Consider the following 14,733-nt stretch of genomic DNA (forward strand, 5'->3'; position numbering starts at 1 on the left):
TATATATATATATATATATATATATTACAAATTATATAAATAATAATAATAAGCATTGAAATTATTCACCAACATAAGTACATGTATAAAATTATATACCTCAGGTAAATAAATACATTTAATAAAATAAATAAGCAATAAAAGTTTAGCAGATTTCAAGTGCACAGTGTCAGAATCTAAACACATTTAGAAAATTTACCATTTATTTCTCCCCACCACTCGCTTCCTGAAAAAAAAAAACCCTTGCTCTGTATTCACTTCATGTCAAAATTATTTTATTTCCACATGTGAACAGAGCACTTTTCCAGACACGTGTTTTTTGTTTTTCAAATGCAGCCATGGTAACAAACCCAACACTTTGATGCCATCATTCCCTTTTTAAAATCTACGACTTCAATACTATACACTGAATATTTAATCACCTTCACAGTGATCAAGGCTCACCAAGGATCCTCAGTGGGGCCAATCCAATGACCTCTCTAAACCATCCAGTTGGTTGTAGCGGCAGGCCATGGGTGGGGACTTATTCAAAGCAGAGTTTCTTAGAATTCCTCATTGACGGGAAATGGTAGTAATCCAGTCCGGGTAAGCAGCAGAGTTCAATGGGTTGCCCACGCCTCTCACCAGCAGACATAATGTGATCTTGCTTATTGTGGCACACATGCAGCCATCTAAGATCATCATCACAACTAATGGTATCACAGACCAGTTATTGCTCCATTTCCCATCGATAAACGTCTTTTAGAGTTAAATTCAATTTACGGGATTTAATTCAGATAGGATGGTGATTCATGCTTTTGATTGATAATGATATGATTATTTTAAATATTTCACATGGAATAGTTCTGAGGGTACTTCAGTAAAGCATAACTTAAAACTCATGAAGTAAAAAAAAAGTTTTAATGAAAAATGTTTTAATTTCAAATAGTAATTATAAAATTTTAAAATAGTAATCAATAAATAGCAATTTAAAGTCAGCATGAAACAGAATACACAATCATCTTTTCTTCCTTATTGTGACGTTTATTTGAGTGAAATGATTTCTCGATCAAAAAAAAAATGTAGGGCAGGACACTTTTGTCCTTCTGGAATTGATTGGATTGTTGTTGTTCGATTAAGTTGTTGGAGATGGAGAGTTGAGGCATGTTTGGCCTTATTGCCCAGCCCTCGTGCTCGTGTATTCAAACTTAAAAATAAAGGTGCTTCACGATGCCATAGAAGAACCTTTTTGTCTAAATGGTTCCATAAAGAACCTTTAACATCTGAAGAACTATAAAAAATTATTCAAATTATAAAAAGATAAGAAAGAGATGGTTCTTTAAAGAACCTTTAACTGAATAGTTCTTTGTGGAACCAAAAATGGTTCTTCTATGGCATCGCTGTGAGTTTGTGTCATCAAGGAAGAGATGCTGTTGCAAGGGGATGGAAGGGAACATTAATTTTTTTGTTTGTTTTTTGATTAAAGATAAGGATGGAACATGCATTTTAAAAACATAAGATGGAGAAATCATTAATAATAAACTATTCTTATTTTCTACAGCCCTGATTTAAGTTCAGTTCTGAAAAAATCTAGTAAGCTCTTTGCTCTCTGCTGTCTACGGCAACATAAGTGATTGATCTAAAATGCTCTTTCTAGGCAGCAACCCGCACAACACAAAAATAGCACTGTTCACATGAAGCACACAAGAGACTTGACTCACAATTGATTCCAATAGTTTGATGTTAGCATGTTGCTAAGCTAACAACACAATACTCACTTAAGCTCAAGTAGTACACAGTGCATACAAATACTAGGTAAAATAGTCCATTTTTATATTTGTATCAATACTTTTCAGTATTTAATTAAATATTTTTACAGTCAATATTTCTCACGATTTGTCATGCAGATTTTTTCATGGAGCTTGTTGTAATACATCCGGGATTGAGATAATGAAACTTTGATGCCTTAAAATACTGTCTAGGCAGCTCACCAGGGTTTGAAACAGAGCTTTTCAAGTCCACTCATTTGTCTGATGTCTGATGATCAATAAAATGCCGGTAACAGTGAAGAGTTTCAGCAAGCATAAAATCATAAACTTTACATTCTATTTATATGCAAGAATTGAATCTCTTGTGTGGGGTCTGTGCTGAAATGACGAAAGTTTCATTGTCGTTCGTATAACTAATATATACGCACGTCACATGGATGCCTACTCATGTCTGTTGCATGTTTCTGTTGTTTTACTCGTCTCTCTGTCAAGCAGTGTAATCTCACCCCATCTGCCTCTCTCACCTCTGTACACTGACTCAGGGTGTCCACTTACACAATGCATTGTTCTCTTATCCTGTACTGAGGGCAACTGGCACAAGCACACACCTGCGGCCAACAATGCGGCCCTTATTCTCCTCAAGGATGAGCTGCTGCTTGGATAACTCATACTTCTGCTATTTAAGGAGACAGATCCTCGGGTGAAAAGTAATAAAGAAAGCAAAAAAATAGAAAACAGGAATTAAAATGGTCTGTTCCTAAAAGCTGAAAGGTGTATCAATCAAACATATCAAAATAAAAAATACTTCCAAGTTACTATAATGTATTGGTTTGTACTATAATGTTATTGGTGCACTATTGGTTTCCTGCTGGGGAAGTGGTGGAAGGTTTTTTATGGTGTCTAGCTGGTCCAAAATAGTAATTTATGGTCATTATTTTGACCAAAATCCGCGCCAATGTTCAGATTTGTAAAAACGGTCTCAGAGTACTGCAGGAATTTGTACATCTAAAGCAATTCTTTCCGCTCGCCATTCTCAAGTAAGGATTGGGACATTGACTGGTGCTCTTTTATATGCTAATGATATTAATTAGAGGGCGCTTACAAGCGAATCTGAAAAAAAAAAAATCTGAAAGCATTCATCTGCGCACAACATTTGCACAAGATCAAGATCATTATCTATAAAATCATTTATAGATTTCACATCTGGAACAGAGGCCTGTGCATATTTTTTGTGCGTACGTTCTTTTCTCTGAATCACACATACGCACATTTCAGAACTGAGTCAGTGAGCCTTTCCAGGGCCGTGTTTCCCAAAAGCATCGTAAGCTTAAGTTGATTGTAGCTCCATTGGTTTCAATGGGTCTACGATGTACTTAAACTTACGATGCCATCGTAAACTTACGTTGATTAGTGAACCAAAGAACCGGCTTGAAATGAAAGAATCAAAAGTATAGGCAGAGTTGAAAGTCAGCTTTTTGGTCATTTCTGACTCAAAAGGAACAGATGAGCCAGTTTAACTAATTGTAAAAATTTTCAGTGGATTTGCTGTGTGTCGTGACGTTAATGGCAGTAACCAAATAAAGTTCCAAACCAAATAAACCTATAAATCATTTTTCTTTTATAATTTTCAATGAGAATTAGAAGTATGAAATTTACACAATTACGAACTGTCAGAAAATACTGATTTGCAGAAATTAATTGCTATTCTCATCACTATTTGGCAGGATACAGTGGCTTTGAATGTGGCCCATCCAAGGTTTTAGAGCCCAAACTTAAAAGAAGCCAAGCGTGTTTTATTGAAGTAAGCCAATCTATAATAAACAAAACTTTCTACATTGCAAACACACAAATTGGATTCAGTAGCCATCAAAACAACAGCAAGAACAGCAGAGTGCAAAAGAGAATTTGTTTATCATAATGGGACCATTCCAGTGTGTAGCGTAAAGACATGGATGAAGAGAGTCCTCCATTTTCACAACAGCATGATCAACTGGAAATGTAGGCTGCAAGTGTTTTTAGGCAGCCTGACCGCTGGATTATGGCATTTCATGATTATATTGGAGCTTGCTAAAATGAGGCTGAGCCTTTCCCCCTTTCGGAGGCGCCGGCCGTCAGACAAAACAGAACTCCCCATGGGTATGACATCATTGCCAAATAACATGTTTGCATGGAATCTCCCTTGATGTCTCCGCTCGCTGCGGGATTAAAGCGACTGAATGAAAGACAGAGGGGAAAAACGCACAGATGCATCTTCAGAGCGGCCAGAGCTTCAAATAAACCTCACACGTCCCAGCAGCCACCCAAAGATACTGTCACATGATAATGACGTCAAAAACAGCCAGCCATGATTGGCTCCATATGGGCCTCAAAAAACATTTCCAAAATGATGGGAACGGGCTGCCCATGTTGGTGACAGAGGTTGTGTGCAGATATATATATGGTTGTGTATGGTACTTGTGTCGCTGAGGAGTGTTTTAGGCTAAATATTAATATGAAATTAATTGAGATAAAAAGTGGGGTAGTCAAGCATCACTGTTATTATTGGTCATACTTAAGGCTGTGATTAAACTTTACTGCACATTCTGCACCACCAAGGAATGATGTCTCAAACTGTTCAGCTTCTTGTGCCTGTTTTTTGACAGGTTCAATAATAAAACAATTGCATGAGGAGTATATGTTGAGAATGCATCTCATGCTATACACCCGTCGAATGCCTTATTGCGATTGGTCATGCCAGCACTTTCCTCTGGATCTTCTGTTCCATGAGTTTCAGTCATGCTGCTGTTGAGACAGACTCGCAGCACATTAGATGCAGCTATTCCAGGAATGCAGGTACATGCTTTGAGCGCAACACAGTGAAACTGACCTCCTCAAGATGAGCTGCTGAATACAACAAGAGAGAGTAAAAAAAGTTTTATTCTCATCTTGTTTTTCATCCAGGGTTTATTCACTGATTGTTCTTTTATATTCAAATTCGGACATTTCCTGAAGTTTTTTTTTAGATTTATATTTTTTATAATATTGCAAGAATGCCAATACTGAATGATCGTTTTGTTTTAATGAATGACAAGGTAAGAATTTGACTTGTCAAGCATTTTATAGTGACATAAATGTTAACACTGTCCTGTATGTCATATTACAGACAAACAAAGAGAATATTTTTAAAGTGTTCTTTTCAGGCTGGCTGGATCTTATATACAATAAGTGATTCTGATGCTTAATACACTCTTGTCTTCTCGCATACACCATGCCTATGTGGTAGTTTGCAAAGGCTGTGTGCTTCTTTTCAAATAGGGAGGACAGGAAGAGACATTTGATAGTCTAGTCAAGTCACATTTATTTATATAGCGCTTTATACAATACAGGCTGTTTTAAAGCAGCCTCACAGTAATAAACAGGAAAACAACAGTGTCAACTTTAGAGGGATAACCATCACTGATCTGGGCTTCATGGCAAGAGTGGCCAGATGCAAAAAAACACCCAAAAGTCTTTCAGACTCTGAAAAACAGGATGGCTTGGGCTGATGAACCTCATTTTCAAGCATCATGTCTTGGGGAAACCAGGCACTGCTCATCACTTGCGCAATACCATCTCAACAGTGAAGTTGTGAAGGCGATGGTAGCCTCATTATGGGTGTTTTTAAGTGCCATGGACTGTGGAACTGGTCAGGGTAGAAGAAAGGCTGGATGCAGCAAAATACAGAAATATCTTTAATGAGAACCTGGTCCAAAACACTCAAGACCTCAGACTGGACCATGACAATGATCCTAAGAACACTGGGTGCAAAAGTGACTTAGGAGAAGCTCTGTGAATGTTCTTGAGTTGACTAGCCACAGCCTTAATTAGAACCTGGTCCAAAACACTCAAGACCTCAGACTGGACCGAAGGGTCACCTTCTAACAGGACAATGATCCTAAGAACACTGGGTGCAAAAGTGACTTAGGAGAAGCTCTGTGAATGTTCTTGAGTTGACTAGCCACAGCCTTAATTGAACCCAATCAAACATCTCTGAAGAACCCTGAAAATGGTTGTCTTTATCCAACTTGACAAAGCTTGAGAGGATCTATGAATAAGAGTGACAGAAAATCCACTAAATCCAGATGTGCAAAGCTTGTCGCATCATACCCCAAAAGACTTGAGGCTGTAGTCACAACCAAAGGTACTGCAACTAAGTACTGAATATTTATGCAATGTAATTATTTCGTGTTTGTTTGTTTTGTTCATTTTTTGCTTTTGCAACAAGACACAATTTAAGAAAAAAATGCTTAACTGATGAAGTCACTCATGAGGGGTGAGATACTTGATTGAAATCAATTCAGTCAGGCACGTGCAAATATAATAGTCCAAAACAATGCAGAGCCTATATTTTTAACTGTCAGAGGATTCTGTTAATCACTAGAATGAAGTTTAAGTTCTTGACTCTTATACAAGATGCTGCTTTAACCTGACATTAGGCTGTTTTCACTGCCGATACTGTCAGAACTTAAAGCTGTTGTGTCACAATTTGTCACCCAGTGGTGTCGTAATGAACTTTTAATTGGTCAGTTTGATAAGATCCCATTACAAATTATTATTATTTTGACTCAAATATACTCATAGAACGACTCATGGACTTCCGTGTTCATTCAACAGAAGAGGCAGGTGTTTAGGCCACAATTATCGGTAGGCTAAATGTTCCTTTGTGCACATCTTGTGTCACATACTGGAGAGGTTTAAAACGCCACACAGCCCGTGTCACTCTTCACTGGACATTAAAGGGATAGTTCACCCAAAAATGAAAATTTGATGTTTATCTGCTTACCCCCAGGGCATCCAAGATGTAGGTGACTTTGTAGAACACAATCGAAAGATTTTTAACTCAAAGCGTTGCAGTCTGTCAGTCTTGTAATGGAAGTGGAAATGGACCATTGACACTCCTAATTGAGATTGTAGATAGAGTGTCAATGGTCCGTTTGAGAGATAGGTGGCGGTAATGCACTTATAAGTCTGCGATCCGCCATAAAGCAAGAAGAAGAAGAAGACGCGTCACGCACCGGCTGTCAAGGACGTGCTCAGGACAGTTCGGACATTGCGGTGAATCAGAGGTAAAAAAAACTATATAAATACTGTTCAGTTTCTTGCACAGACCGATCGTTTCGTGTCTTTACACATCAGTGTATTGTCACGAGCCACAGGGTTTAATTTGGTTTTGTTTGTGTATGTTTTTTTGACTCTCAAAGCCGTGATTCCCGTTCACTTCCATTATATGACTGACAGACTGCAACGGTTTGAGTTAAACATTTTTGTTTGTGTTCTACTGAAGAAACAAAGTCACCTACATCTTGGATGCCCTGGGGGTAAGCAGATAAACATCAAATTTTCATTTTTGGGTGAACTATCCGTTTAATGACTTTAAGGAATGACCACAACACAGCCCTTCATGGCCAGTGAAGACCTTGATGAGACAAGCTCTCGGCACAGATCCCTATGGCCAGCCATGCCAGGACCAGTTGGGACCTAAATGCACATTTAACAAGGATGTTTATTGTGCTTATGGCCACTGATAAGCCAGTTGTCTACTGGCTAAACGGCAGCTCTTCTTTCATGTTTCAACCTGCTGGACAGGCTGCAGCTCTTTCTTCCCACCTTAATTTTGGTGGGACATATCCTGACCAATATCACGCCGTGTTTATTTGCTTAGGCCAGAGGAAAACTGGATCCCCGACTGAGCCTGGGTTCTCCTAAGGTTTTTATTTTTCTCAATTTCTGTCACCTGATTAAATTTTGGTTCCTTGTGACTATCGCCTTTGGCTTATTTAGTTCCCAGCTTTAATTAAATTAAATATTCAGTAATTTTATCAGTTTGACTGCCCTGAAACTGTTGGATGAGAACAAAACTTGAACTGAATTGAGGTGAATTATCATCTGCATTATATTTTAATTAAATTTGTTCATAATTTATGCATTTTGCAATTTTGACACTTATCGAACTGAAATTAATAAACACTGCACACTACTGACTTCAGTAGAGCTGTTATATACAGTATAACTTGTTTCATAATGAATAAACTTTACACAATTACTGAAAGGAACTGAGTCAACACTGTTCTGACTGGAGATGAAAAATGACACTATTGTCTTGCCACAGCTGCTTTACAGCAGAATTTGCATTTGTCTTATTTTTGAAGTTTGCGACATTGATTCTGTTGCTTTCTTGTTTAATACTGTGAAGCTGTTTTGAAACAATCAGCGTTGTATGAAGTGCTTTGACTATATATTGTATAAAGGTGACTTGACAATCCAAAGCTCTATCCTGTATTTTATTTACCCAGCATTATGTACTGTGACTTTTTTCATTATGTGCTGCGACAACTTCTTTTCTTCCAAAAAAAAAAAAAAAAATCAGCAAAAAATAAACCTGAGCATCACATGTCTCTGGCCTAGCCACATGTAACTATCATTTCGGCTGAATAGAATCTGTCCCGGGATCAGAGAGCTATTATATAAACACTTCTTTGAGATTGCTGAGCGGTAGCTGCTAAATGCTCTACAAATTCAAATAAAATTCAAAAAAAGGCATTTTGTATCAGTGCAAATGAGCAGATAGCTGCAGTTAAACATTTAAAACATGAGGAAGTGCCACCATGGAAAAAAGGTTGCACTCTCTCTATTTTTCCCTGTCATTTCTCTCTCTCTTTGATGCTGTGAGATTACTGCAGGGCAACGCTGGCGTCTTCAGCTAGGGCTTTCTGCCTGCTTTTACTTTCTCTACTGGGACATGTTTCACAGACACGCAGTAAGATGCCATCTTCAGCACCCTCGCTTCCATCTCAGAGCAACCAGACTTTATCGACTGCAGCAGAGAGAGGAGAGGGGATATGAACAGCAAGAACAGAGAGAGGCGGAAGTGTTGCGCTTATGTTTTTCTCGCAAGCAGCGGGAGAACAGTGCTGCTTTGAACTCGCCCCCCCATTAAAAGCCCAATGGAGATTTGAAGAGATCTGTTGAAAGGAACCGGCGTATTTTAGATGTTAATTTGTTTTTGTTGTGTTTTTCCCTTCTATTTTTTCTCTGTCTGGGCCTTCTAAATCTTTTATATTCACATCCAATTTAACACAGCTGGATAAAAAGCTTTATTTTTCCCAAACCCCAGCGTCTTGCTTCATTTCCATCTCTATTGAACTTTTCCACACTTTGTGCAAAGTCAAAAGATCAATATTCACACAACTTATTTCAGGATTATGGGCGTGTCTCTGAGTGCCCCATATACGGCACATGACTTGCCTTCATTTCTTGAGGAGCAAGTATCTGTGGAAAAGAGCCAAGATAATTATCCAAGCACATTATTAGATAGAGCAATCAGGGAGCGTTTGGATTGTTCTCTGCTGTTTTCTCTGGCACTCGCTCTAAGCGTGGAAAATAACATGTGCTGAGAGATCAGAGAAGCTCTTATAGATGCTAAACAGCCTGTTACACAATATTTTGTTTACACTGGATGTCTGACATAGTTTTGTTAACTATAAAGATGAGGCCTTCACTGCTGTGACACTGAGAGTGCTGCGGCTTTTAGAGGTTTGTTTTTCACAAGATTGTTTGTGTATGTACAAATTAAAAATGAAAACTAGATTTTCTAAAAAAAAATGTGAGTGTTTGCAAAACTTACCATGTTGCTAGGGTGTTGTGGTGTTTGCAGGTTGCAATGCTTTGCTGTCTGGTTTGTGTGGTTTTCTGGGTGGTTACTACCGCATTCTTGTTGGAGTTCAGTGATGAGATTCCACAGTTAGTATGCTGCTAACTGGCAGTAGACAGCGAGGCTCCTCACTATGGTTTAGATCAGACCTATTGTGTCACATTGGATGTTTCAGCTTGGACTGGCACCTCTGTGTCTGTGGAGCTTTCAGTCCCCCTCGGTGACATGGGTCTGTCTCAGGGGCCTGTATGTGTGTGAAAAAGAATACTTATTATGAAAATGAAGAGTATTTATTACGAAAATAAAATACTTGAAAAGAATATACTTGAGTGCAAACTGAATGTAATGTTTTTAGATGTTTGCATGTTATTTGCAATTAAATAAAATGTATATGTATTTTCATAATTCATAAAAGTTGCAATTTAAAGTTATATTCAAGTATTATACATGTGCTTCGGTATGTTAGTCATCACATCAAAATAAATGTACTTCCTTATTAAAAAATATTAAAATGTACTTTTAATTTCCCTAGTAAAAAAAGTTATATATTTAAAATGCATTTATTTCGTACTAAATATAGTTCCAATCTATTAACATATTTGCTGACATATCACTCGAAACTTACTGATATAAAGTTATAATTAAAATTTCTTTGGAGTACTACTTGTGCACAATGCACATTTCTTAATATTAAGCCTAAAATGTGTTTTAATATCACAATAGATGAGGATTGTATGATCTTTGTATGATCAGTTTAGTATACCAACGTACAGTTGTAGGGTATTTTTTAGTATATAAATATGTTAATGTATTTGTAGTATATTTAGCATGAAATATATTTCAAATACATTTTACTATATTTATTTTTCACTAGGGTTGACATTATTACAAAATGCACTGTGCATTAAGCAGTCATGAAAGTGTGCTCTCTTTAAGTACACTTACATGGCATTTGATTTCATTAATATTTCCTGTAAGTACAATAATTGTTAGACTATTAATATTTTCTGTAGAAAATCAGTACAGTTTTTTTTTTAATATATTTTTAAGATTTAAAGACAGATGGCTTTTCAATACCCCATCTATACAATTAAGCACATCTTATTATAATAAGTCTATATTTGTATAACCAGCCCCCTCTGGATTGATGTATATATGTATGAGGGTGTGTGACATTGAAGGGGACAGCAGGACACGCGCACTGAGTCTTCTAGAAACAACAGCTGGCCAGTGCAGGAGTTTCTGTGCACCTCATACATTACGCTGCCTGGGAACTGAAGCTGGAGCACACACACACACACACACACACACAATTGCTTTTATATCATGGTGGGACTTATGTATTTTTATACTGAGATAATTGCATTTGCCCTGCCTAACCCTTCACTCTGCTCCCCCTGCTTAGAATTATGACATATTTTTAGCCCTTTTAACAGTGATTTCTGGTTTTAATGTCCTTGTAGGGACATTTTGTCTCACACAAAGCTAGCAAAACAAATCCTGACCCAATTCAATTCAATTCAAGTTTATTTGTATAGCGCTTTTTACGATACAAATCGTTGCAAAGCAACTTTACAGAAAATTAAGTTTCTAAAATATTTAGTAGTAGCTTATCAGTGGTGACTGTCAGTTTATATACATATGGCAGAAATTTACGGAAAAATCAATTAAAGACGTAATCAAACAGACGATGAACACTATTAACAGCAATTATTATATGATGCAATCAAACTTATAGCAAAATTTGGTAGTTCTGTATGTTGTTTCAGGGTTGGCATCATCTGAGGTCCTCTGAGGGGATGGCATCAACTCTTCTCAGGTGTTCTGGATCCAGACTGAAGCTTGTGTAAATCCTAGTAGCAAAAACAGAGAAACAAATAGAGACATAATTAGCGTAGCTGCTGTTCCAACCAAGTAAAATTAATTTGTTTAACGCAAGCTAAAGAATAATAATGTGCATTTGATCAGATATAACTGCAGTCCAAGATTATGAGATGCATTATTTGAATGCCTGGCCAAAGAGATGAGTCTTTAATCTAGATTTAAACAGAGAGAGTGTGTCTAAACCCCGAACGTTATCAGGATGGCTATTCCAGAATTTGGGAGCCAAATGCAAAAAAGCTCTACCTCCTTTAGTGCACTTTGCCATCCTAGGTACTACCAAAAGTCCAGAGTTTTGCGACCTTAGGGAGCGTGATGGATTGTAGCGTGGTAGAAGACTAGAATAAGTAATATCTCTGTCTTATCCGAATTTAATAGGAGAAAATGATTGGTCATCCAATCTTTTACATTTTTACTGTAACAAACTCTGTTAGCTTAGATAATTTAGAAGTTTCATCTGGTCTCGTTGAGATATATAGTTGAGTATCATCAGCATAACAGTGGAAACTAATCCCGTATTTTCTAATAATATTACCAAGGGGCAACATGTATATTGAAAATAGCAGAGGACCTAGGACAGATCCTTGTGGCACTCCATATTTTACTGGTGATAATTGAGATGACTGCCCATTTAAATAAACAAAGTGGTAGCGATCGGACAGGTAGGATCTAAACCATCTTAAAGCCTGCCCTTGACCCACACACATTTACCTATCTAAATGAAGAAGTATAACACATTTTTGTTTGTAAATAAATCAAATGTATTGACTACATAATTTTTTACATTTCAGCACATCCCCAAAGGGAGGTTTTATCTGATTAAACTCAATTCTGGGTTTTGTACATACATTATAACACACACACACACACACACTTTTGTTTTTATATAAAGCTCTGTCTATTGACTTCTATTGTTTTCATATTGAGGTAATGTTTGTTTTATTCTCGCTTTACACCCTGACCCTTACAGAAACATTTTTCATTTTTTTTCATTTTAATACATTAAACATCAAAAGCATACACACAGACTCATCACCATACCAACACACATCCAGACACTAAAGAGCATGAAAACACCATCCTCCACGGCTTTTACTCCTCCAGACGTTGACTGTCTATAATCTTCTTCCTCCTCCGCTCCAGTGACTTTAGGACCTTCATTAGAGCTACTGGGCTGCCAACAAATCAACAATCTGGGTTTGTGAAAATGTGTCTATCATAATTTCATTGGGACGTATGCATGCACCATAAATCATTAATACTCTGATGCTTTGAAGTGACTATTGTACATGATGAAAGTGAAACGCCTTGAAATGCTAGAGCGTAATAGTTGGATTATGTTGCTCCTTCATGTTGAAGCGGCACTGAATTGAAACTCTTTAAGATATTATGTCTTCGTCAAGAAGAACTTTTTGAAGTCTGTTTAAAATCATAATCCGTCTTTAATCAAACTCTCACACGGTTACTGTTGCACAAGCCGCACATAGAAGGCGTCACACCTTTGAAGTTGGTTTCTAGCAGTATAAAGGGTTTATTCTGGCCTGCTGTCACTGTCCTGTGATCTTCTTTCTCCTTTGATTGCAGTCAGAAGAACTTGTCTGTTCATGTGGCGGTTGTGCAGAAATAAAACTAAGGGAAAAGCCATCAAAGACACTTTAAAGGAATGTAAAAATAAAATAGAAATGAAACAACTTTCATAAGCACACAGAACATTAAAAGTGGAGGCAGATACAGTTTATTATATTCATACAAACGTGTACACTCTAAAAAAAGATGGTTCTTTAAAGGTTCTTTACATGCAGTAATGGTTTTATTTAGAACCATATCATTCTGAAGAACCCTTTCATGCTGAAATGGTTCTTTGTGTTAGAGTTTAGGGTTCTTTATTCCCGCCCTTTTGTTTTTCAAATCTGTAACTGTCAAAGCACCTCATAACTGATTTTCTGGAGTTCAGTGCTCCAACTACACAGACTGTCAACACACTCTCAACGGGTAAATGATTTCATTCTTTAATTTAAATACAAATTTAACTTTAAAAATGTAACTGGCTTCCAAACAACATGTTCTTATCTCTCTTTTTTGTTTTGTTTTGTCACATATAAGTGTGTGCAGCTCTGCTAAGCTGTGGAAACTTCTCTTCTCCACTAAGTAGGTAAAAGCGACAATGAATTTTAAATTCATATTGTTAGATTTTTTTAATTATTACTTGGGTTTATGTATAAACATACCCAGTCACAATAAATATTAAAACTATCCCATTACTTTATATCACTTTTTTCTTTTAAGATTGTGAAGGGCTCACATACTGTCAATTTTTGTTTTTGGCCTTCATAAACATAATTGTTTTTACACAAACACATGGACACACTGTAACTGTAAACTCAATTGTGTATTTCAGATGTATCACATCCCACAACCTCATCATCTGCAGAGAAAAATCGCTACTTAATCACACCAAAATGATGGACTTTAAGGCATCATATTGATTGGATTGTGATTGTTTCACTGAAACTTGGTCTTCATCACATCTATTATTTGTTCTTATTTTGTGTTTTATTTATTTATGAATTTATTCATGTTCAGTGTCAATTATGATTCATTAATGTATTCAGCTAATAACTGTTGTTAAGAGCACTGATAATTTTGCATGTCAATAAAAACAGTTCACACAACATGCTGCTGTTGTTGTTGCTGTTTTAATGTAAAACCCTAACCGAGGCTACACTCTAAGATGCGTCATTACTGATTTTCTGGAGCTCAGCCATCCAACTACACAGACTGTCTACACACTCTCAACAGGTAAATAATTTCTTTCTTAAAATGTCTATAAATTATAACTTTCAAATGCTAATTGGTTTCCTATGTCTTTTCTCTTTTTAGTTTAAGAGAACGTTGATTTTATGTAAAACCCTAAGAGACACTTCAAGATATTATAAGTTATTAAACAAAAAGAAATTAAATTTTATTAAAGCTATTATTATATGTTCCTGTGGCTCAGTGGTAGAGCATTGCGTTAGCAGTGCAAAAGGTTGTGGGTTCAGTTCCCAGGAAACACACATACTGGTAAAAAATGTATAGCCTGAATGCACTGTAAGTTGCTTTGGATAAAAGCGTCTGCTAAATGCATAAATTATTATTATTATTAAATTATAAGACCAGGCAGATAGAGGGGTAAAAACAATATTAATAAATAATATATACAAATAATACTAATATTAATGATATTAACATACTAATATTAATGAAAGACTATCATTAAAAAGGTTATTTATAACACCGATAAGGTCCTATATAACATTTTCAAAGCATGGTTCTATATGGAACCCTATAAAAAAGGTTATTTTTAGCACTAAAAAGGGTTCTGCTATTGTTACAAGCCCAATAACCCTTTTCTGGTACTGTTTAGAACCATTTTTCTTAAGAGTGTAGTTGCCA

This window comes from Sinocyclocheilus anshuiensis, unplaced genomic scaffold (genome assembly GCF_001515605.1).
Source record: "Sinocyclocheilus anshuiensis isolate Anshui unplaced genomic scaffold, SAMN03320099.WGS_v1.1 scaffold498, whole genome shotgun sequence".
In the NCBI taxonomy this organism is placed as follows: Eukaryota; Metazoa; Chordata; class Actinopteri; order Cypriniformes; family Cyprinidae; genus Sinocyclocheilus; species Sinocyclocheilus anshuiensis.